General features: G+C 47.6%; 1 protein-coding gene across 1 annotated transcript in view; it reads right to left on the bottom strand.

The window, feature by feature from the left end:
• Positions 1-23,870, bottom strand: part of ADRA1D (adrenoceptor alpha 1D) — a 444,375-nt gene that overhangs the window by 172,015 nt on the left and 248,490 nt on the right. The gene's annotated exons all lie outside the window — the stretch shown is intronic.

Genomic DNA, 23,870 nt, shown 5'->3' with positions numbered 1-23,870 from the left:
CGATTTACAATTATGTCTGTTTAGCTCATTTTCCAAGCTGTTTTGCTATTTTAAACCTGTGAAATGAAGCAATTGCAATTTTGCCACATGTGATTCTTGCTGCACTGTGTTTTTCCTTCCAAAGTTGATTTTCTAAACTGTATGCCTGTTGGTTAGTACACTGCCTTGTAGCTCGTAGGTTTTCTTGCCTCTATAGTACTGCCAGACCGATTCTTGTCTTATTCATTCAACCGCACATGTAAAATATCCCTTCAGTAATTCCGAGTGCATTTTGCTAATTTTTCAAGTGAGCTCAATCCAATTTTGGCCTCCCATTTAGGGGTGGTAGGTCGGATTTTCATGTGGATTGTTGCCTAGTATACCTAACTCCTTGGTACTCCTCTCCACCCACACAACATTTGGTTAACAGGGATTTGAGGGAGTGTTGCAGGGGGAATGCCTAACGGTGGTGTTATTTAAAATACTACCCGAAAAATAATCTTGCTTTCTTTCAATCGTACATTGTGTATCTTCTGTCAGAAAGTTAAACTAAGGGGGTAATTCATAGAATTTGGCACACAAGTGGCGCACGCGGCTGGCGCACAGTGTGCACGTGCGGCAGTCTGAGCCAGCTGCGTGCACCAAAACCCATTTCAGCGCACAGCATATTCATGGATTTTAACATCCATAACCAGACGTGGCGCAGAGTGGCTCAGCGACCCTGCAGCAGTGCCAGTTAGGCCCCCAACCCCGCCCATGCGCCATGAGCATGCACAAATCCAGTACATGTCGCAAAGTCCAGTGGACCAGTATACAGCCCCCCAACCACGGAAACGTGTGTAAAACTCCCCGCGCACCCATCAGAATACATGCATGAAGCCCATCCACCCTCCCCATGCCCCACAGGCAGCCCATCCCCCCAGTGCATGGCCCACAGGCAGCCCATAACCCCAGTGCATGCCCCACAGGCAGCCCACACCACAGGGGGGATAATTCCCATGCGATTTTGGTAGCGAAAGAGGGGAACGCATATCCTGAAGGGTGCGTGTGGAATTTTACACGCGATAGACCCTGTGCAAGAGTCTGTACGTGAATTTGTGGGGTACACGAGGAGTTTCACACGCGATAGGCCCTGTGCCAGCAGGGTATGTGTATTTGTGGGGTACGTGGGGAGTTTTACACACGATTTTGCTAGTGTGAGAGTAATACATGTATTTGTGGTGTACACGGTGAGTTGCACACGCGATAGGCCCTGTGCGAGAGGGGTATGTGCAGGAAGTTTCACACGTGATAGGCCCTGTGCGAGAGGGGTACGTGTATTTGTGGGGTACGCAGGGAGTTTCACATGCGATTTCAATAGCGCAAGAGGGATACGTGTATTTATGGGGTACGCAAGGAGTTTCACACATGATAGGCCCTGCGCGAGAGGGGTACGTGTATTTGTGGGGTACGCAGGGAGTTTCACATGCAATAGGCCCTGTGCGAGAGGGGTATGTGTATTTGTGGGGTACGCAGGGAGTTTTACACACAATTTCGCTAGAGCGAGAGGGATACGTGTATTCGGAGGGGTGTGTGGGGAGTTTTACACACGATTTGGCATTGTGTGCCCTCCCGGGTGTGCGGTTTCCCACTCCCCATGCCCTGCAGGCAGCCCACACCACAGGGGACAACCCTACAACCCTCACCATGCCCTGCAGTCAGCCCACATGGCACCAGACCCCGCCCACCCAGCATTGACAAGCACCTGCCAGCAGGTCCCGACTCATGCCCCCCTGTACCCCTGCCCACCCAGCATTGACCAGCACCTGCAAGCAGGCCCCAACTCATGCCCCTCTGCAACCCTGCCCACCCAGCATTGACCAGCACCTGCCAGCAGGCCCTGACTCATGTCCCCCTGCACCCCTGCCCACCCAGCATTGACAGGCACCTGCCAGTAGGCCCCGACTCATGCCCCTCTGCACCCCCGCCCACCCAGCATTGATGGGCACCTGCCAGCAGGCCCCGACTCATGTCCCCCTGCACCCCCGCCCACCCAGCATTGACGGACACGGCCCCAACTCATTTCCCCCCAACACGTCATCACGATCCACACACACGGCCCTTATGGCCACCCAAATCCCACCCCACGCCACCCCAGTCCAAACACCCAACCAAGTATACCATCCACCCCACATTGATATCCACCACTACATGATACATCCCAAATGGCAAGTATGCACATCAATACATGTCCGTCACACACACACAATGGGTGCAAGTGAATGAGAAAACCCACATCGTGACATGCATGAAACCAATGAGAGAATAACACACTAATGAAGTATGAAACCCAAATGTATTAAAAATAAAAGCAAGGAAATGAAAGAAACTCACACAATAATACAAAAAATAAACAAAAGTCTGCATGTCCAAAATAAATGAAATAAAATACATGAATGCTGCATCAAAATAAATCCAAATGAAAATGTCTCCAAAGGGTTCGTCCATCGAACAAGATCCAAATGAAAAAATAAATCCATTGCTCCATGGTAAAAAATGAAAAAATAGACGTCCAATCCAGTCTTCAACTATATACAATTTCCAAATCCAGGGTCCATGAGTTCAACAACCCAAATGAAACCTACAAAAAACCCTACCTAATAAAGAACTATATACAAAAATGTGGGGCATTCCATGCGCCCCAAATAAAAGAAATATATGAAGGAAACCTAACACTAATTAACTATATACAATGGCGGCGGGCAAGTGCTACGGCTCACTTGTTGATTTCCCAGGCCAGGGCATCATTGAACTCCCGTTCTACGTCCTGGAGGCGGGCCTGTTCCATGGCCCCGAGGTTTGGCAGGGATAACGCCATATCCACCTCCAACTCCCTGCAAATTGCCTCGAGGCACTCAGCCCGCCTCAGCGCCCTGCGCATGAAGTCTCCGCCCTGACCATAGTGAGCCGTGCCTCTTCCGCCCTCTGCCACTCTGCCTCTATTTGCTGGCCCAACCGCTGCCACACGGAAGACACTCCCAATCCAGGGTCCTCCTGCCCTCCGGCTGATGCCTGCCCCTCTGATGTTGATGGCCCGAGCCATCATTGCTCCCACCTTGAGGTTGCTGCTGCCGTGCATGTGCCTTGCCTCTTGATGCCTGCACGTCCTTCTCCTGCTGGGGTCCAGTTGTTGGGGTGGCAACCCCTGCTGGACCTCCGATTCCCAACTGTGGCAGGGATGTGTCCTCCACCAGCCTGGCCGCTGGGTCAGAGGCAGCTCCACAGGGTACCCAGGTGATATTTGGGCCGGAAAATGGCACGGAGGATGACTGGCTCATAGTGGGTTCAGTTGAGGAGGGGGTCGGTACAAGGTCCAGCGCACAGAGGAATCCAGCTGTGATGAGCCGTCCTATTAGGTCAACGCGGTCAAAGAAGCATCCCAGATAATGTGCAGAGTCTTCACAAAAACCCTGCAGGTCATCTCAGATGCCCCGTTGATGCAACGCCACCCCAGCCAGGACAGGCTAAAGCCGGTCCCGGATTGCCACGTCCGCAAAGAGAGGAAGGCCAGTTGTTGTGCGTGCATCCCCTCCCTGAAAACGGGTCTGGACGAAGGCATCCCTGCTGGTGCGGGATGATGCAGTCACAGGATCGGGGACAGGATTACACACAGGCACCTCCGCGGCAGCCTGTGCTGCCTCCTGTCCCTGCCCCTGAACTGCACCACTAGCACCAGTGGAATCCCCCCTCCAGACCCTGTCTGTTCCTTTCCACGGCCTCCTCCTCAACCAAACCCACCACCAACCTGGATGACTCCATGCCATCTTCCTCCATCAGACCCTGGGTGTCTCAGCTGCCCCTTCTGCTGCAGAGGAGTCCACCTCCGACCTCCGCCTCTTGGACCTACCCTCACCAGCTGCGGCCACGGACGCAGCACCAGACTCCTCACTCCCCGACGAGATGACAACCTGGGAGGGGAGCCGGGCCTTGCCTCTCCGGCTGGCGGTGCAATCCCTGCCACTTTGCTCCACAGCACCATCTCTGCCCTCTTCACCAGTTGACACTGCAGACAGGGAGAGATAGAACACAGGCATCAGGGCACTGTACAATGGTCTGATACACACATGACAGTTGCACATGAGTGGCAGTGTCAAACTTCACACATGGCATCACACTCCCCAACACACATATCATTTCAAATCACACACATGTGCAAATCAACAGGAATGTTGCAGCAGGCAGCACCATCCATGCACATACAACAGCATGAGCAGCCGAAAGTTAGCCTGTAGTCACATGCAACACGGGGAGTGCAGAACATATGCACACACGCCACCACACATACATTCATCTGTACATCTCCACCACCTGTCACAGTGATATCATCGCCATCCATGCCACATCTGCCAATCAGCCTCCTACATGTCGGTGTCACATGCATCCATGGTGTATCACAGTTGCACACTTGTCAAATACACACACATACACACGTACATAGTGCAGATACATGCAGGTAGAACCAGCATCCATGTGTGACACCACAACCATGCCACAGTACATACACAGAAATTGAAACATGTGTGCACCCACACATGCATTCGGCCAGCATGAATTAGAACACATAATACACCATTGATGTGTCTCACACATGACAGGACTCACATGCGGCAGGCTCATGTCCGTGTACATACACATCCATACATGGGCCTACAAAGACATATGTCCAACCTGCACACTCCTTGCACACCTCAACATGCACAGCGTCCAATCAGTACGCATGTACACTTACTGCTCGAATCCAGACGGGTCAGGACCCCAAGGACCTGGAGTTGGAGTGCCTGGTGTATACGTTCCAGGACCCTCATCTGGTTGTTGGTAAGGTGGACCCGGCACCCCTCAGCATCCGCTGCCTTCAAGAGGCGCCGGGCCTTGTTGAGTGTCCTGGACCTGAAGTCCTCCCAGCGCTTCCGGACGTGTTGAATGTCGCGGTCAGCCACCCCCTCCCCGTTGATGGCAGCCACAATGTCCATCCAGATCCTCTTCCGTCCTTCATTGTCGGCGCATCAACTTCCAAAGAGGGCATCATACTGCCCCAGGACTTGCTCCACCAGGATATCAACTTCCTTGGCACTGAAGCTGGTAGCCCTCTGCCTCTCTGGCTGGGGGTTGCCAGTGGTGCCAGATAGTGTTGTGTCCGACATGGCAACCCCAGAGGCAGGTGTGGGTGGGCAACTGGGTCCTGGGGCTGGGCTGTGGAGCGATGGAATACCAGTCGGTAGTCTTCTGTTCCAGCAGGGGTGGTCACAGCAACTTGACCCCTGCAGATGTCTGATGTGCAGGCACCAAATAGTAGGGCACATGGCCAGCAGGCAGGCAGGCAGCAGCAGATGGCAGGTGGGAGCATGCTCGGGGCTCTGGGGGGCAGGAAAATGGTCTTCTGGGCAGGAGCGTGGTCCTCCGTGTGTTGTTGCATGACCAGCTTGATACAGAGTGATTTGACATGTGAAAAAACTGCATGTCAGCATGTAATTCGAGGAAAGGCCCTTAGCGCATAAGCGCGTCTGTGATGTTCTGCACGCAGGCGTTCCCTCGTGACGGGTGCATAGTGATTCAGCATGTGAAGAAACAGCACGTCCGCGTGTTAATTCGTGTGATCCGAGGAAAGGGCCTAAGCGCGTAAGAGATGTGATGCATGCAGGCGTTTCCCTCAGCACGGGTTAAAGGTGAGTGGGGCCAGCAGGTCGCTGTACGTGCCTTTCGTGGAGACCGACGTGTGTGTTGCTACTTCGTGTTGTTTCGCGCGCCATCACAACTTCACAGCGGATCAAGGACATATCTTTCTTTTGGCGGGGGTAATAGCTATGCATGTTTTTCATTATCACGCTAGTCTGACAGTGAATCGTGCATGCTGTTTTTCCCACTGCGGGTGCCCCTGTGTATCGCATACCAATTTTCGAGGTCATAGAAGCCTGCGTGTCCCATGCGTACATATTTTTCTTGTCCCTGGGTGCCACCGCGTACTGTGGGAGGTTAATTCCACACATGTGGGCTACCGGGGGTTGCGGGCACGGTTTTACTGCAGTTTTGGGGTGCCTGAGCATTGTGTGACCCATCACTTTATCACCGGGGTCACATACAGCCTTGCGGGTGCAGGGGTGATGTTAACATCTTGTATCCCACCCCCTTCACCCCAATTGCCCAGGACAATTGTTGTGTACACCTCCCATTGGCACTACTCCATCTGTGCTGGCACTACTCCATCTCTGCCATGGCGGGTAGGCCACGAAAGTTGAGGGGTGCCTCAGCTGGGCATACTCCACATAGCGGGCATGGTCAGGGACGTTGCTGGGGTGACCAGGGAGTAGGGGGACTCCAGGGTGTTCACTGATTCTATGTCAAAGTCACCTGGCATGTATGGACTGTTTTTCATCCATTTTCTGCCATGTATGCGACGGGCACAGGTGCATCCTGTTCCACATGTACTCAGTGTTAGGACTACCTAGTGATGGTCTAGATGAGTTTATTGGTCAATGTGCGGCCTATTCCAACTGGCATAGGGCACGATTGGATGTAGCCTGCCAATTGGGTTGTGATGACTGTGGAGCATCCTTCACGTGTGTATGTGTACACTTCCACATACATCAAAGCAAGCAGCGTTATAGCTGCTTACTTTGGTGTATTGGGTGCTGGCCAAGTTCACAATACAGGTGTATGGGGAAATGGGTGTTTTTGAACGCTTTCACATGCACATATGCAAGCAGCTTCACCGTTGTGTGGTGCAACATTGCGAGTACTCACTTATGTGTTTGTGAAAATGTCCATTCACACATGTGTCTTCCGCAGCTTTATTGTTGACAGAGTAATAGATTTCTGCATTGCACACATTAATGTGGAACTGACATGATCCCAACTGTTCACTGTTGTGCTGTATGTGTATGCCCAAGCCCACTTAGCTACTATGGTGGTTCCTGGGCATGTAGATTTCCACAGGGAATGCCTGGTTGCAGGCCCTTGCTTTGCTTGCGACATTCACTATTTCTAGATGGCCCATGCCACCCGGTACAGGGCGAGGTGCAGATGGATGTAGCTATATTGATGATGATGCTTCAGTGATGCATGGCTACATGGATGTTACCTGTGTCATGGTGTGTTTGGATTCACTTGCAGCAGTGGTCAATTTGCAGTTCAGGCATGCTTATGGTGTGTTGCATCTCTTATTTGCCATCTGTCTTTTCTCCCTGGGACATTTGCCGGACAGAGGTGGTGTCTGATGGAGTTCATATACTACATTTTGTAACAGTGTTGGCTTTGCTATTTACACACATCCATTTCTGCTTTTGGAATGTGTTTGCATATCAAGACCACTGGGTGCATGCCAGGTTCTCATTTGTGTGTGACATGTGTGCTTCATGTGTTGGCTGTGTATGTGATTGTAACGCTCACCAGGTATCCACGGGGACGTCACTCAGCCTGTTCTGACCTCTTACGACCTCGAACCCTACCCTGGAGTCTACTCGACTGGAGACTGGACCTGAAACACAGGATTGGGAGAGTTTAACTCCCTATTGTCTCTGTGTGCTTGAACCCCTTCTTCCCCAGGGTCCAACTCTTCCACAGCTCACCTTGTTTTCTTGGAAGTGTGCTCTCCGTCCTGCTTTCAGCGCAGGGGTGCGTTTATTGATGCGGGCCCGTTGCTGACTAGTTACTTCACTGGCAAGAGTCCGACAGGTAAGTAGAATGAGTCTTTTGAAGAGTTCTCTAACTTCGTTCCTTTCCTTCCTTAGATGATGGCCGGCGTCCGGGGATGGTGGCGTGCTGCTGAGATGAGTAGCGCTGAAGGTGAGTGAGAGCACGATGCGCGATGCGACCCTTTCGTATTTGTATTGAACTGAGTTCTTTTTCTGTGTCTCTTAGGTGCCGCAACGTTTTCAGCGTGGATGCCGGTTATGAAGAAGAAATGTGGTGAGTAAGTGCGGTATGCGGCACCTCTAGATGTTTCCACGCTAACCTGGAGTGTCTTTTCCCTCTTGTAGATGGATGAGAAGTTCCGGAGAAAGAGTTCCCCCAGAGCGGCTGGGATTCAGGTAAGCGTTTGAAGCACGTACAGTCTTTAAAAATAAGCAAAGATTTGCTGAATGTTTACTAATGCCTTTTTTCTGTTCTTTTCACTTTTCCTTAGGAAGTGGCGTGCCGGGATGGAATGACACCGCCGAAGATGCCCGCAGAACAGAAGGAGCGATGCATGATGGGAAGAAGCACTGCAAGGTAAGCCTGTTCATAACGGTGTTCTTGTTCTTGCAGGAGCTGGGCGCAGAAGAAAGATGCAGGCCTACTGGAGACCGATCCGAACACGGTGAGTGTCACGCTGCAGATGCAGAAAATGCAAAGCATGTTTCTCAGCCCGGGCGTGGCTTAAATAGTCTCTGGGTATCCCAGGTGTCTCTCGGCTGAACCACACCCAAAGGACTAGACTGCACATGCAGTTCTGGGAACCGAAATATGTGAGGGCATCCATCCTGTCCCCATCAATGCACTACAAGTCCAATCCCCAATGTTATCCTATGGGAGTGAGTGAGTCTGGTGCCATAAGTGCCAAGTCTGACTCCAAGTGGGTGTTTGGAGGGATGGAGAGGCCCTTGAGAGCCATGTAGGTGATCGTGGCCTAGCTCCAGCCTGACATCTTGGAGGGCTGGGAACATGAGGGGCAGGAATCATGACAGTGATGTCTATGTGTGTGTGTGTGTTACTTTTGCTTCTGACATGTGTACTAATGTTCATCTTTTCTCCCCTTTCCAGATGATGATGCAATGGAACCAGAGGATGGTGTTGTCATGCCAGACACAGGGTTGCAATCACACCAGCAATCCAGCACAAGTCGGGGTTGTGGGGTGGTAGGCCACGAGAACCCACTTGTGTTGCAGACCATCTTGTCTAGGGCTGGCAATGAGTCTAGCTCGGATGATCACTCTGACGATAATGCCGAGTTGGATGTGCATCGGGTCCATTCGTCAGGGGTGAGTGATTCTGATGTGGAAGCTCCTCTGTCCGCGACACCTGCACTGAGGGGCCAGACGGTGGTGGGACCTCCGCCTGTGGTGGATCGGGACGCAGGGTCACCCTCCACTCAAGTTGCTGATGTGCCATCAGGTCGATGGAGGAATGTAGTCCTGCAGCCGAGGGCAGTGCCAAACCAACAAGGACTTCGACTCCTTGGGCCCCGTAGGTGTCAAGCCCAGCAATGCAGTGGCCGCACACCACTGGGGTATACTGAGTGGGAGCAAGCCATGGTTGCCAATTCAGAACAACGGGGGGCAGCATTTGATAACATCGCTGAGAGCATGGAGCATATGGCCCAATCTGTGCTACCCCCTGTTAGGCAGGTGGAACTCCAGCAGTGGGCGGCACAGACAACGGCCCGTTTGCTCAGGCTGGGCATGGCGGCGTCAGACAGGGCACGCCGGGAAGAAATGGTGTCTTTGCGTCAAGCAATTGCTGCTCATGCACAGGCATACATGGATGCCATAAGGGTTGAGTATGATTCCCTCAGATCTACTCTGGGTGTGCTCTTGATGTCCCAGAGGAAGCGGTCAGAGGAGAGGTTGGAGCAGCTAGAGAGTACTATCTCGGCTGAGCTATATGCTTGCCGGGAGGTATACCATTTGTCCAGCCAGGCCACGCAGGAAGAACTCTGTGTTACACGTGCTACCTTACAAGAGGAAGGACGCGTATCACGGGAGGTTCTACATGCTGACCTACATGTCATCGCCACATATAACCAAGCTCACCCGTCCCGCATACTTACTGCTGACGAGGGGGAAACTGCACCTAGACGTGGTCAGGGTACTGTGCCACGTCAACCTTTTCAGCCACAGGGTGATTCGGACAATGAGATATCTCCCATACAGGTCGAGTTGTGCAGGCGTTGAGCCCATGGAGGATATTTTTTTTTGTCTCAACATCATCGCATGTGGGTGTTGAGGTGCACCCTGTACCTCCCCCTTCTGGGTGTCTTCCACCCCCTGGGTCGTATGTGGCCAGGGGGGTGGAAGACCCCGGTGGCCAGGTTATTTATAGTTAGTTTAATTAGTTAATATAGTTTAAAATTGCTTGTCTATTGTGCATTCATGTGACAGTGTGGTGCTTTATAGCTTTTGAAAGCATCCACTGTCTGTTCCAGGTGAGCACTTCAAGCTTGTCTCGTGTATGTGTTTGCAGCTTGTGGTCCTGACTCACATAGGCCACTCCTGCTTTCCTTATCCATGGGCTCGCAAGGATGGTTCAGTGTAACGAACATTTACACAAGGGCTTTGGACTGCCATATCTGTGGCCTGTCTGCTGCTGTACTACTTGTGTTAACACCCCTAGTGGGGATTGGGGGGGTTTATCCACGGCATGTCTGTGATCAATTTGGGTGGGATCCTGATTGATGTGTCCATTAGTTGATCTAGATTGTGATGTATGTTCATTTTTCTTTCCTGTATATGTGCGTGATGCACTTCATGCTGTAGACAGTAGCCTGCACCCTTTGCCTGTCAAAGTCACACTGATGGTGGGAGGAGTTCTGATGTAGGTCTCTAACATGGCCCAGTGACAACCAGCATGAAGACACACAAACAGGGAACATTCAAGCATTATTCATATGTTTTATGCCCTTTCTGCAGGACAATGAGCATCCTGACCACCTTTGCCAGCAGACACAGGGCAAAGCACTACAGAAACCTGGCTACGTTCGGTGGTGCAGACATGCGCATGTGTGCGCAAGCAGTAGCACAGGGCTTGTGCTCAGACGTCCAACAGAAGCAGACGTGTTTCCAGGAGATCCAAGCAAGGTGAGCAGCACAAGGTGGCCACACCGCAGACAACCTTCCACTGGGCCACTTGCACATGCATGCTAAGTAGCGTCCCTGATGGGGAGCTTAGCCAGATATTGTTGTAGAAGCACACAGTACAGCTAAGATGCGTTGAGGAACAAATGCCAAGTAGCTTTACAAGTTGTCAGGAGCACACGCAGGGGCCGTTGCACATATCCTCCAGTCCTCCCTGCTCCATAGAAGCTGAGTAATTAGCACAGTAGCGTTCGAGCCAGAAACCTATACAGCGCACAGGGACACCCAACGAGGCACAGACTTGTGTGCAGTGCATATCATTTGCATGTGCAAATTGCCACTTGCACTACCTATTGTAATCCAAGACTGCCAGAAAAAGACTTGTACTGAAGTCGCACCTCGCTATACGCGTCTAGCAGGTCAACCAGGGACCATTCTTTCATGTGTGATTCTTGACGCATTGGTCTTCCATTTACCGCGTGCCCACGTGCACCTGCCTTACTGCATTGACAGTGTATGAACCATCACAGGGGCAAGCTAACATATACGTACATAGCAGCAGACAAGGGTGTTTGTGGAGAAGTCACTTACTTTGGGGCAGGAATGTTGTTGTGTGTGTGTTGTAAACACACACAGATCAGTAACTCACACACTCTTTGCAGCATTGAACTGATCCTGTTAGTGGACCTGAGAGTGCGCAGGCAGGAGGCCAGCACTCACCCCAGAGATAAGTCTCTCTTTGTCTTGCATTTCACACATTTCGTACTATGTGCATGTAGGACATGGTTTCTCTCATTGAGTATGTGTTATTGTCAATAGTTGCATTTTGTATTTTGCCTACTTTCCCTTGCAAATCCAACTCCCCTCTCCTGCCCCTCTTATGGTTATCCTGAATACCAATGCCTGTCCAACCAACGGATCCCTGATCCTCTTTCCCTGCCGTGGTCTCGGAGGCCTGTGTAAATTGTACGTTGCAGGCGCCCAGACCACGGAGGGGGTGGTTGGTTCGTGCCACTCCTGCGCCTGGAGACTGGAGCTGTGGAACTACCCATCAGTTGTTGCATCCTCATTGTATGTTGTTTCCAGAAAAAGGTACAGTTCCTGTTGAACCATTGTTGTACTGTGCTACCTTGGTAGTTCGATCATTCTGCTTGTACATGTGCCATGACTTTTTTTTTCCACTTCGAGTAATCTACTGGAGAGTCTTCCAGGGTTTTTTTGTGCCGAGAGGCTTTTTCCCTGGTTTGGGAGTTTTGCTCCTTGGAGTTCTCTGCGATTTGGTATTTTTACCTTTCAAGGAGGCCTTTGAGGGGGCTGGACCTTATTTACACGCAAGGTGGAACATGAAGACCAAGGGGTAGGGGGATCCTGTAGCCAGGTAGACTAAAAGGGAGAAGGCTACATACCCCAGACACAGTTGTTCTGAAGGTCATGGTGATGTGTAAATGCCATTGTGGAGTACTATGTACATGATGTGTTCTGCTGGTCAATCGCTGTTCCTGTGTTGTATTTAATTTTCAGGTGTCAGGGGATTTTTGTGGTTTGAAATTCTGGGGTGTACACATGGGCAATGTTCACATGTGATGTGTATAGGGCACTGAGGGTCACTTGATTTGACATGCATATATTGAGTGCATGTCCCTACTGACACACACAGTTGCACAATGCTCCACCACACATACAACCACCCTTCCATGTCCACATGTGCACACATATTGTCTTCTCGGGCACGCTGTGTCCCTGTAGCGCATGATCAATTACCATTTGGGGATCCCGGACATGCGTCAATGGGAAAATGTGTTATTTTGTCCATTTGTTGTGATGATCTAGCTGTATCCCCAACACAATGGCTTCTCACTGTGCTCTGTGCTGAGCAGTGTGTAGCAGGAGACACACACAGCACACAGGTTTGAGAGTGGCGATTTTAACTTGCCCAATATGCATGTGAACAGGCATTCAGTGCTGTGTTAAAGCTACCACTGGTGTACAGCATTTGTGTATGACTTGGTATGTGTGGGAGGTTGTTGTCAGTCATTTCATCTGATTCCATGTCAGGCATCATTGTCTCGGGCCACTTTCCATTCATCACTTTGTATGTTATTGGTCTTGTGTTGGCCTTTTGCTGTTGCATGCCATGTCATGGTGTGGTAGACAAGGGTGATGTGGTTTGGGAGGGTTTGGGTGACATACCAGGGATTGTCATGGCCTGTTTTGTAGCAGGGTGTGATACACACCTTGCATGTGTTCCTTTTGGTCACACGGGATTGGTGATGTTTAAGTAGCTAGGCATGCACACACTGTAGCACTCCCATGGCAACATCCTCAGGGTGGTAAGGTTGTGACAGTTGACTGTCTCTTTGTCATCATTGATTGTCACCTGGTTTGTGCTAGGCCTGTGTGCACTCTGCAGGGGTGGGAATTTAGGTGAAAAATGTGGCCAAAAGCTGGGTCTGGGCTGCCTCGCCACTTGCCCTTTCCCCTACCATGGGCAGCGCCTGTGCCTTTGGTTGGGGATGTGGGGGCACCAGCATGTCCATCGGTACGCCCTGCTGTGTTGCAACATTGTGCAGGACACATGCTGCCACAATGATCCTGCACACTACTGGGGGTGCATATAGTAGCTGCCTGCCAGAGCGGTCAAGGGAGAGAAAGCGTGACTTTAGCACTCCAAATGTGCGCTCCACTATGGCCCTGGTTGCAATATGGGCAGTGTTGTATCTTACCTGGGGTGGTGTGGTGGGGTTCCGTATTGGCATCATCATGTGGTTACTCAGAGGGTAGGCACTGCCCCCTGGGGAGGTCGTAATGGTTGTGATTAGTTGGGTTTGTTTTGTGTATTTGTCTGTGTGTGACATGCATGCATGTGCACAGGCATTTGTACTCACCTAGGAGCCATGTGTCGCCATACTTCCCAGCTTCCAGGGCCCGGCTCAGGGCAGACATTCTGTATATGAAGCTGTCATGGGTTGTTTCAGGGTAGTTTGCATAGACAGAGGTGATGATTCCCTTTGCATCACATACAACCTGCACGTTGATGATTACAGTGCTTGCGGTTTTGATAGATATGTTCAGTGGCCCTAGGTGGACGGAGGGCCACATGGGTGCAATCTACAGCACCAAGCACTTTGGGGAAGTGTGCCACCCTGTAGAAATCCTGGACCACGGCCTGCCTTTCTGCGGGTGTTGTGGGCATGTATATGTGCCTGCGCACTGAGGGGCGCACAGTCATGATTGCCAACACCAAGGGGCTCAATGCTTGGGAGCACAGGGTGGGGGATGTAAGGTCATCTTCTCACTCCATGACCAGGTCTAGGATGATATGAGGTGGAAACCTATACCTGCCATAGACCTGGTCGTCAGGCATCCCAAAAAGGCTGGTCTGGGGCAAAAATATGCGGGGCCTGGCTATTCTCCTCCTCCTGCGGTGTCCCACAATCAGTGTTGCGACAAATGGGGCATTCATCGTAGTTGTATATACATGTTTGCTGTTGCGTGCACTTTTATACTGTGCGCGGGGATGCTTACGCCTGCCTTTGTGAGGCGGACGTGTTGACGCATGTGCGCGTCTTTTGCGTGTGCGGGTTTCCCGTATTCGATTCCATGAATACATGTCATTCGCGTGTGTGTGGGCGTTCTGTGTATTTCCCTTCAGTACTTCCCCAGTTACACCTTCTTTTTCACGCATTGTTCCCCAATCCGTGCGTTACGCACTGTGTCCCGCCCCCTTTTTGGTGTATGCGCCGACATTGTGCGCTATCGATGTGTGGGATGTTTTTACCCATGCATCCGAGCCCTACCACAAAAACTGTGCAGTACTGGCATTGAAAACATCATGATAGCCAGAGCTTCCCAGAAAATGCCCAGGGAAATGCATGAAGAATAGGCTGCCACCCATTTTTGCCGATGTTATGGGCACAGAAGGGCACTGCCTAAAACCACCATTGGACTACTCACACAGTAGCCTGAAACCATTGGGAATGGCAATGCTGATTGCCATAAGCAACCTAGAACTGTGGGGAATTCATTTTCTTAAATCCCCAAAATGGTTGCATTACCAGTACTCACCACTATCAGAAAGCCGGCGTTTTAAAACCACCAGACTTTTGTGTAAAACTTAATAAATGAACCCAAAGCAGGCCAAAGAAAGACTTACTGAGAGGTGGATACAATGTAAAGTTATATTCTGAAGTGACTTGAATGTTCATAACAAGACTGGCTGAGCTCTGCAGGTCTGCAGCAGCCTAACTGAAACTGGATTTAAAACTACCAAAAATCGAAAATGTTTAAATTAACTGAGTGACCTACTTTTGAGTGTCACATAGTTGTCACTGTTGAAATGTCGTAGTTTTGAACTTAGAATCAGCATTCTAGCTGCATATGTAAAAATTGCCTTGACTTAAACTGGGGAACAAAAAGTGACATTTTATCTGAAACCTGGCTTAATGAAACTGAATTCTGCCCACCAGCTACCCCCGACAGGAGTTGAGACTTGCACAATAGCTGTGTTCCCAGGCCTAGCTGCCTTTTGCTGTTCCCACCAAAAGGGATATGGCACTTCTCTAATTGAATTACCTGAGCTCTGCAGGAAATTGAACATAGCCCTGTCCTGACTCAGGCAAATGTTTTATTGGGGGGGATCGTAAAAGTGGCTTCCTCCTGGAAGGAAAGGGGAGGAGCACTGCCTGTGAGAGCAAGCTGGCTTGGCAGAACTGGAAAAACCAGAAATTCAACCTTGTGCTGGGGGAAACCACACCCCTTTGGGGCCAGAACATAAATCTAAAATGATGGATCATTCATAGAGTGGACTTGTGAAAATGTTGTAACTGATATCATTATTCTTGTGATTTTTCTGTGCACATTTGAAGACGTGTTAGGACCCGGTGGTATGTTCAGGGGGGTTTTTAGCGGAAAAGAGGATATTACTCTAAATGTATGTATGTTAAAAATCTGACACTCCACCACCTAATGCCCACATGCTTTGCGAACATTTGTGTAAATGTGGGGACAAATCCAATATTGGTAACCCGACCAAAAAGTGAAATATGTTGCCATTTTTTAACCCAAGCTCCTAGAAACGACAGAATTGGAACAGGGGCTACCATCAGTAAATGCATGATGTGTGTATGCAATGCCAAACAACTGTCTATCTATGAAATATGTCTATTAGGATCAGATATAGATTGTGTGTAAAGTTGACAGGGGTGGGTTCTCTGTATCATAAACAGACCTCATCATGATGACACTTTATTTCATTCCCCCAATCAAGGTGAAGAGGAGGAAGTGGCCAATGACAAGTGGAGAGGGGCCTAGAAAGCTAGCCTCTCCACCCACTTTCAAAACACATAAAAGCAGACAGTCAGAAGCTAGAGAGGAGATTCTATTCCATCTGCTGCGGGACGCTCTGCCGGGAAAATCCATACTTTACCTCCATCAACCTCCAGAGAGCCAACACAGAGACTCCAATCTATCCACCTTCAGAGACCAAGACTTTACTTCAGAATTGGTAGCAGAGAGGTCAACTACAAGCTAAATCCCTCTTTTGCAGGCCTCAAATCATTGTAAACTATTCACAGCCAGGCGAGTTGTTTGAATTCTTTGCAAAAACTCTTGCCATTTGGCCAGGGAGCAGTGTTGTATCCAGAGAGAGACCAGCTGAACCGGAGACCGCTGTATCCGGACCCACAGACCTGATCAGAACCAGAGACCCAGACCAGACCAGCAGAGTAGAGCTGACCCAGACGCTGTGCGCAGAAACCGTCCGTGGCGAGTGAAGAAAACCTGTTGACCAGATCCGTGGCGAGGCTCATTCCTTTTAAAATTATATTGTGAGTACCTAGCAGAACTGTGCAGAACCAATCTCTTAGTTAAAATAATATAATTCAATCTATTTTAATCTAACCGGAACTGCCTCCTAACTCTCACCTGTCATTTGCAAAGCTGTCACCTGTCATTTTCTATCTGCAAGCTGTAACCTGTCGCTTTGAACTTTTAAAATTTCAAATCCGAAAAAATACCTTTATTTAATCGTTCGTATCTATGGAACCGTTTGGGCTAGGAACTTGGTTTAACTTTCCTCTGAAAGCTTAGAATCTCACCTTTTCAACAAGCCTAGTCTAAGCTGAACTGAATTACATTTGATTGCATTTCTGAGAACTGTGTGCCTTCCTTCCATTTCCTTGCATTGCATAAAGGGGGGAGTGGATTGCCAGAGAAAAGTGATTACATTGTTTTGTTGAAATCATATTGAGTATTTCTGTACTGCAATTTCATTCCACCTTGCATCCATTTGAAACCATAAAAGTATTGTTGCTATCTTATCCATCCTATAACCACTCATCATTGATTATAAAGAAGTGTGCTAGTGCCGGACTATCCATTATTGATTACTGCTCAGATTAAGTGTGATATTCAATTATTAATTTATTATAAAGTGTGATATATATATCTATTGTTTAAATTATTAAATAAACCTTTTAAACTTGCAAAACAGAACTACTTCTTGGCTCAGTGAGGTCAGGGGGATTCCAAGAGAGGGGTGTTATGTAGGGGTAGTCATCCAGAACGCATGAACTGGACGTAAAGATATATCAATAAGGGTATCCATTCAGTATCCCAGACTAAGCATTGACTTAGCTGTAGTGTTGAATTGAATCCTCTTAAAGATGTGCGCGTTGCGCACAGCGTTCTGGATGTTGGAATGACGTGTGCGCCCTTGTGTGCACGCAAGGATTTGGCGCACATCCCGCAGTTAACACGCGCAGGCACTTCCATGAATTGCACGCGTGCGCTTGCTTTTTCACGCTTGTGCCAGTGTGCGCCATGATTTTTGGTGCATATTTGTTCCATGAATCGCCCCCTAAGTGTATCCTATCATTTTATTGTGTGATTATCACCACACTGGTGATTGCTGCTCTATATTGACTGTGCTTGATTTGTATGCATAATTAAAAATAAATACATATTTCATTATGACACACTGGCCTCGTTCATGGTCCATTGCGCCATAGGGTCTCTGTTAAGGGGGGGTTGAGATGGGTTGGCTGCGTTTCCAAAGATTGAATCTGAGTGAAATAAACATAAAAGCGTTTTATTGTGCGGCGCGTACCTGGCCAGTAGCAAGAGTCCTGATCTGGAGTGTGACGCATCTTTAAAATCCTTAACAACATGTGCTCAAAACAGGGCCAAACAGGGCACTTGGATCTTTCAGACAAAAGAAAGATCTGTTGATTTCCCAGATGCTTTACATTAGAAAAGCTACTGTAAGTATGACATTCTCCCCCTCATAAAGTATTATGTCTGCACTGAACTACAGATTACAGAATCGAGATTTACCTGGTCTGGGCCTCTCAGATTCTGGTAAGAATGGAAAGTAAAGTGCAGAGAATACCAAACACTGTTAAACAGTAGTGAGCCTATTTGACCAGGGTCTGCGTAGTATAACGAACTTGGTTCGGTGGAAAATGTTGTCATTCTTTATAAATTGTTGCTGCCTTCCTCTAACTCACTTTATTTGGACTTGAATCGAACCGTACTAGCTGGATAGGAAAACGTTGCAGTGTTTTGTGGGCGTATTTTGGAGGAGATTGGTCTCACAAGGGAAGACCTTATGAATGAGCCAAATACGATGTAGAGCGTTTTAAGGCAATACGATTGGAGTGTAATAACAGATAGATTCCATACACAAAACAAGTCTGGATCATCTCTCCCACAAACATAAGCATTTGGGGCTTCCTGCTCAGAATCAGTGACTGTTTCCTTGCCCAAAATTAAAACGGTACTTTGTAAGATTCCGCTGTAACCAATTTAGAACGTGGGAGATCTTGAGGAGACATAAATCCACTGATTCCAACGACGTTACCAGTCATTTTTGTTGCGAAAGGGGATCACGTGAAATGTTAGAACATCTAAGTATGCACTGCTTGACTTTGAGTCATAAACGAAAGGTTCATTTTGCAAAATGTTTGGGAAAGAGGCAGCTGTTCGACAAAGATCTATTTTGGAAATGCTGCTCGAGTGGTACCGCTGTCTCACTTGATATAGCCACTGTGGCCTTTGTCAACTCGTTGGGCCTGTAAGGCGAAGTTAAGGAAATGTGCCTAAATATGGAACATTTTAAGATTTCTCTTTAGTTTAACGGGAAAACTAACGTAACATTTTATTGTTTTTGCCACTTTATATTTGATATATACGTGATGAACACATTGTATACCTTGACATACTTTTTAGCAGTTATTATAACCTGTATTGTAATTTGTATAAGACATATTGTTAAGTTAAACACTGTTTAAACCAATAAACAATACACAAATATATATATGCCACTATTGTCACTGTAACAATGCATTCCTGTTGGCTGTGCACAATAATGCTGAATAGTCACTGCAATAAGATATGTTCATGCTAGCTATGCCATTATATGTCATTATTGACCTGTGCCCACTGCCTTGCAATTTTTATAGACATATTTAGAGCATGACTGACTAAGCCCAGGCCCAGGGTGGCAGAGTAGAGGGATTTTATTGCTGTTTATTTTTAATTTACTAGATGTCATTTTTCTAAAATATAAAGCCAATTTTGTTTTTCTGAGTCTGCTTGATCCACAACCCTACAAATAAATAGTTGTTAGCAGTCATTCCACTCTGACAACAAACATGCTGTGATGGCCAAACTTGTATATATGCTTGATATTTCCAAAATCTTTATTGTTAAGGTGACTTTAAAAAAAAAAAAAAGAAAAGGAAACTCGTACCAAAAGCATTGTGCTTTATGTATTTAGTGATTCAGTCATGCAACTCACAGGCATATATGACAGATATACAGCTCTTTGGTCATTCTTATATTCACAAAATGCTCTTTAATATATAAAACGGGAACACCTCATTGGTTTTAAAATCTGAATGTGCCCAAGGTACACACTGTTTCACAGCTGTAAAGGTGTTCCGTTAAGATATCCATTCAGCCATCTTTACAGAAGCTGCTCAATGCTAAGCAGGCTAATGGCATCCCGGCTGGGCTTATCATGTGTCGTTGATGACATTCTGCTGCACGCCCAATACCACTAGGAGAACCAACTGCAATGTATGTCACACAATGCATAACTGTGATTTACATTAATTATATTTTAAATTCAAGGTAAGACTTCAAACGACAGCAGGACATCTCTATCTATACTCACGACCTCAAAATGTTACTATGTATTGTACAGTCCAATTCTATGGAGTTAACAAACATGTTAAATTACCTTAAAGTTGGCAAGGCCAATAGCCTTAACCACACCCACAAAGGTACTATTGTGCTGGAACCAGGGCTCATGTTGAGGGTACACACAGGTGGATTGAGCCCCCCCCACACCTTGATATGCTAATTTCTGGTGATGCCACATTCAATTGGTATGTTAATGAGTCCCCCCACTTTTTTTTGGACTAGACCCCTGGCTGGCTGGACGTCTACTGCTCAATTTTACTCTTGGGTATTTTGAACAATTTCGCAAACTGCAATGATGTCATCAATATGTACTACTTGCATATATGTCAGGAACAACTTTACCATTTGCCAAGACCGGATGTAGACATTTAGTTATGTTGCATTAATATTACAGACCAGTCTAGGTGCTTTTCATAGAGTGACAGCAGGCAATTTGTGAGAGAAACCAGCTATTAACATTGAAACTAAAATTCCTCATTTCAACCTTCTCTAACTAACTTGTGTCCAGTTGGCAGACAGCGTATGCTTTTATTGCTTTCTCTAAAAGATTGTTTTCAGACTTTACCGAAAGTAGACAATTAGCTGTAACAATTACCTCTAGTGCACTCAACTATAGAACACACTGCCTTCTCCAAATATTGGGCAGCAGAGATCTGAAAATTCTCTTTAAACTAGCATAACATAGAAGATGACGCCCATGAATTAACAGAGAGGAAGTAATAACTTTCTAATCCATTCAAACTTAAAAAGCATCCTTATAATGTTATGGAGCCAAAATGGGGGACAAAATGGGGGTGAAGGGGCCTAGTTTGGGCAACACGGACAGAGGGCCTCATCACGAGTTTGGCGGTAACCCTTAAATGCAGTGGTTGCGCTATTACCGCTGCATTTAAGGGTCCACCAAATCATGGGTTCGGCAAATGAAATCCGCCGAAATTTTGCGCTATGTGCGGGAAAATTCCCCATTGAGCCCAATAGGGAATGGGGAATTCCCGAATGGGCTCAGTGGGGAATGGGCAATAACCGTTCCGCCAAACCCGTGATCCCGCGCTATTAGCGCAGGGGGGTTTGGCGATAGGGCTATTAACGCCGGCGCTAATAGCGCTGGTGTTACTGCCCAACTCGTGATGAGACCCAGAGTCTGTTGAAGGGGCGGAATCTGGTGAAGGTGCAGAGTCTGGAAGAGGTAGAGGGAAGTTGGGGGAGACGCCTGCAATTATTTGGGAATAGGGCATCAGAAATCTTAAATCCGCCACTGGCAGCTGTCACAAATGTTGGATAGCTTTACAACATATTACCACTGATTATGAGGGCAAGCCCCTCCCCCTGCATTGACCAAGTTCTCTATTCATAGACACTGATACTTCTTTATCCCCCGTGTGCACACATTTAAACCATGACTACACACACACACACACTCGCACACAATCACACACCACTTAGCCATGCACACATATGTATTTCAAACAAACCAACCTTATCTTTGCAAACGGCCCTGTACTGCATCATCCACTATGCTTCTCCCTATGGCTCATGCAGCAACCGGAAGGAGAAACCATGGGGAATGTTGATTGACGATTCCCTTCCTTTGTCCCACCTTCAGCACAGCCCATAGGAACACATGTGAAGAGTGTCCCACACCCTCATAGGTTCCTAAAAGCCATGATCTTTTAATACCCCTATTGTCAGCAGGGGCTTCATTTAAAAGGTGTGACGTCAAAGATAAGTTTCAAACATTTTTTTCATCTGATGGCATCCTTTGCACGTGCACCTGTTACTGTCGGTTGCTAATTGTGATATTACTCTCCCGAGCATGCCACCCCTGTTGATAATAGTACCGCCATCTATGTAAACGAGCGCTCGCTTCACTGAAGCCACTACTGAGTGGGGTCTTGAGACCCTATCGAGTAACATCGCTATCACACCGCCCCTTAACTCATCACTGTGCAAATGTAATGAACTTCACATTATTATCATTCTTATTAAATTCGATGTTTCACCTATCAGAGGGGCATTGGAAATAGCACTGGTACCTATAACAAAACCACACAGACAGAGATTAGTAAGGTAATATTTCTGCTTCATGCAGCTGCCAGTTATACATGCATTGCTATACACAACTAAATATTGATGGACAGACTGTTTCTGAGAAATATGCCCAGAATCAAAAAGTAAAGAATAAAACAGACTTATAGAAAACACTAAGCTGCTCATATGTTTTCATTTGATAATTTCAGCATCTGTTCAGAACACAAACAAAAAAAAGATCACATTCATGAATATTCAGGAGCTTAATACAAACACGCTCCTTATGGGGATATGGATTGTTAATAGGAGATCTCTGATAATGGTTAGCATATATTAAGAATAAACCAACTTATTTGTCATCGGATGTGTTCTATTGGGCAATTTTGCACAGTAGTAAAATCCATTGGGCGCATCATTGGCGAGGACATCCAATCAGCTTCACTTACGGAGCTGCCAAAAGTATAATGCAGAGCGAGAGGATCTGGCACGTGTCTTGTTCTTCTGCCCAGCATATTCACACTTCAGATCAAGCACACGGGTGCCTGTCTTCCGGGGGCGTGGCTTTGCGCAATACCACCGGGACCTTTATTGCTTAATGAGAGTTCAGACTCCGTTTATTCCCTGGGCACTTTTATCTTATACATGCAAAGCTTGGAAAATAAGGGTCTCGCCGGATGCACTTCAGTGATATTAGCTCATGTGGGAGAGGCAGGCTATTTAGACGATTGCTCATGGGGTGAATGTTAATCTGTAGGCAACCTAATTAAATGATTAATGCGTGCTAGTGGATGCAAGAATAAACATGTTTGACTGTTAAAAAATCTAGGAAGAGAGCCCAGCACAGAGGTTCAATGATCGGAATACTTTAATATGGATAGTAATAACATCCATGACGACAGCGCTTAGAAGCAGGAAGGATCTTGCATAAATGAGGTACTGTTAACAAATCATCCTAGGCTGTTATCTAAGTCTACTGCAATTGTGAACAGAGTGCAGTGCAAATCCTATAGGAATAGCTAAAACACCTGTGGACAAGTCAAAAGGACCAATGAGTAAAACCGCCATTTTCCCTTTGTATAACCAATGAGCAGAGAATATGATTTCTCTTGTAGAAATATTTATTAGTTACTTTGAGACTCTGGGGTTCATTACAAGTTGGCCGGTGCAGTAATAATGCACCGGTGTTAACGTACTCCAGCACATTACCGCGCCGGTCAACTCCTAGTTTGCCGGTGATGTGGCAGAATGACCTCCAGCTAAGAGTTGGAGGTCATTCTGCCACCTTACTGGCAACAATCGCAGATATTGCAGGCGCCGGTACTACCAGCACCTATAATAAGGGAAAAATCCCCCATGGAGCCTGATGGGACTCCATGAATTGGAGAGTTACGCTGGCTACCGCCACTCGCAATCCGGTGGACATTCCACCAGACGGAGTGGGGTATCGGTAAATCCATTTGCCGGTATTCTGGCAGATTTACCACCAGAATAACACCAAACCCTTTAATAAGCGACCTTTATCAGGAAGAAATCAGAAAAATGCTTATATTTTTAAATGCTTCATTTCTGAAATGCCTCGTATCTAACATCTTGTAAATGTCTGCTCTGTTCCCAGACAAAAAGTAACTTACCGAAATAATCAAATGTTAATCCAGGTCTAAAATGCCATTGGCTAAAACATCAAACTAATGTCATGGAAGTCCCTCAGAAAGAGTGTCTTGCCTTTGAAGGCCTGAAGAAGCATAACAAACCGACTCCAAGCCATTGCCTCCACATCTGAATAACTCGTTTTATACCCTACTAGATGTTGACATATTTACGAGTTGGTGTGTTTCTCGTGTTTCTCGTCCAAGT

Source organism: Ambystoma mexicanum, chromosome 6q (genome assembly GCF_040938575.1).
Source record: "Ambystoma mexicanum isolate Mex_15411 chromosome 6q, UKY_AmexF1_1, whole genome shotgun sequence".
Classification (NCBI taxonomy): domain Eukaryota; kingdom Metazoa; phylum Chordata; class Amphibia; order Caudata; family Ambystomatidae; genus Ambystoma; species Ambystoma mexicanum.
Note: the sequence above shows the minus strand (reverse complement) of the source record. Positions and strands in the feature narration are given on the sequence as shown.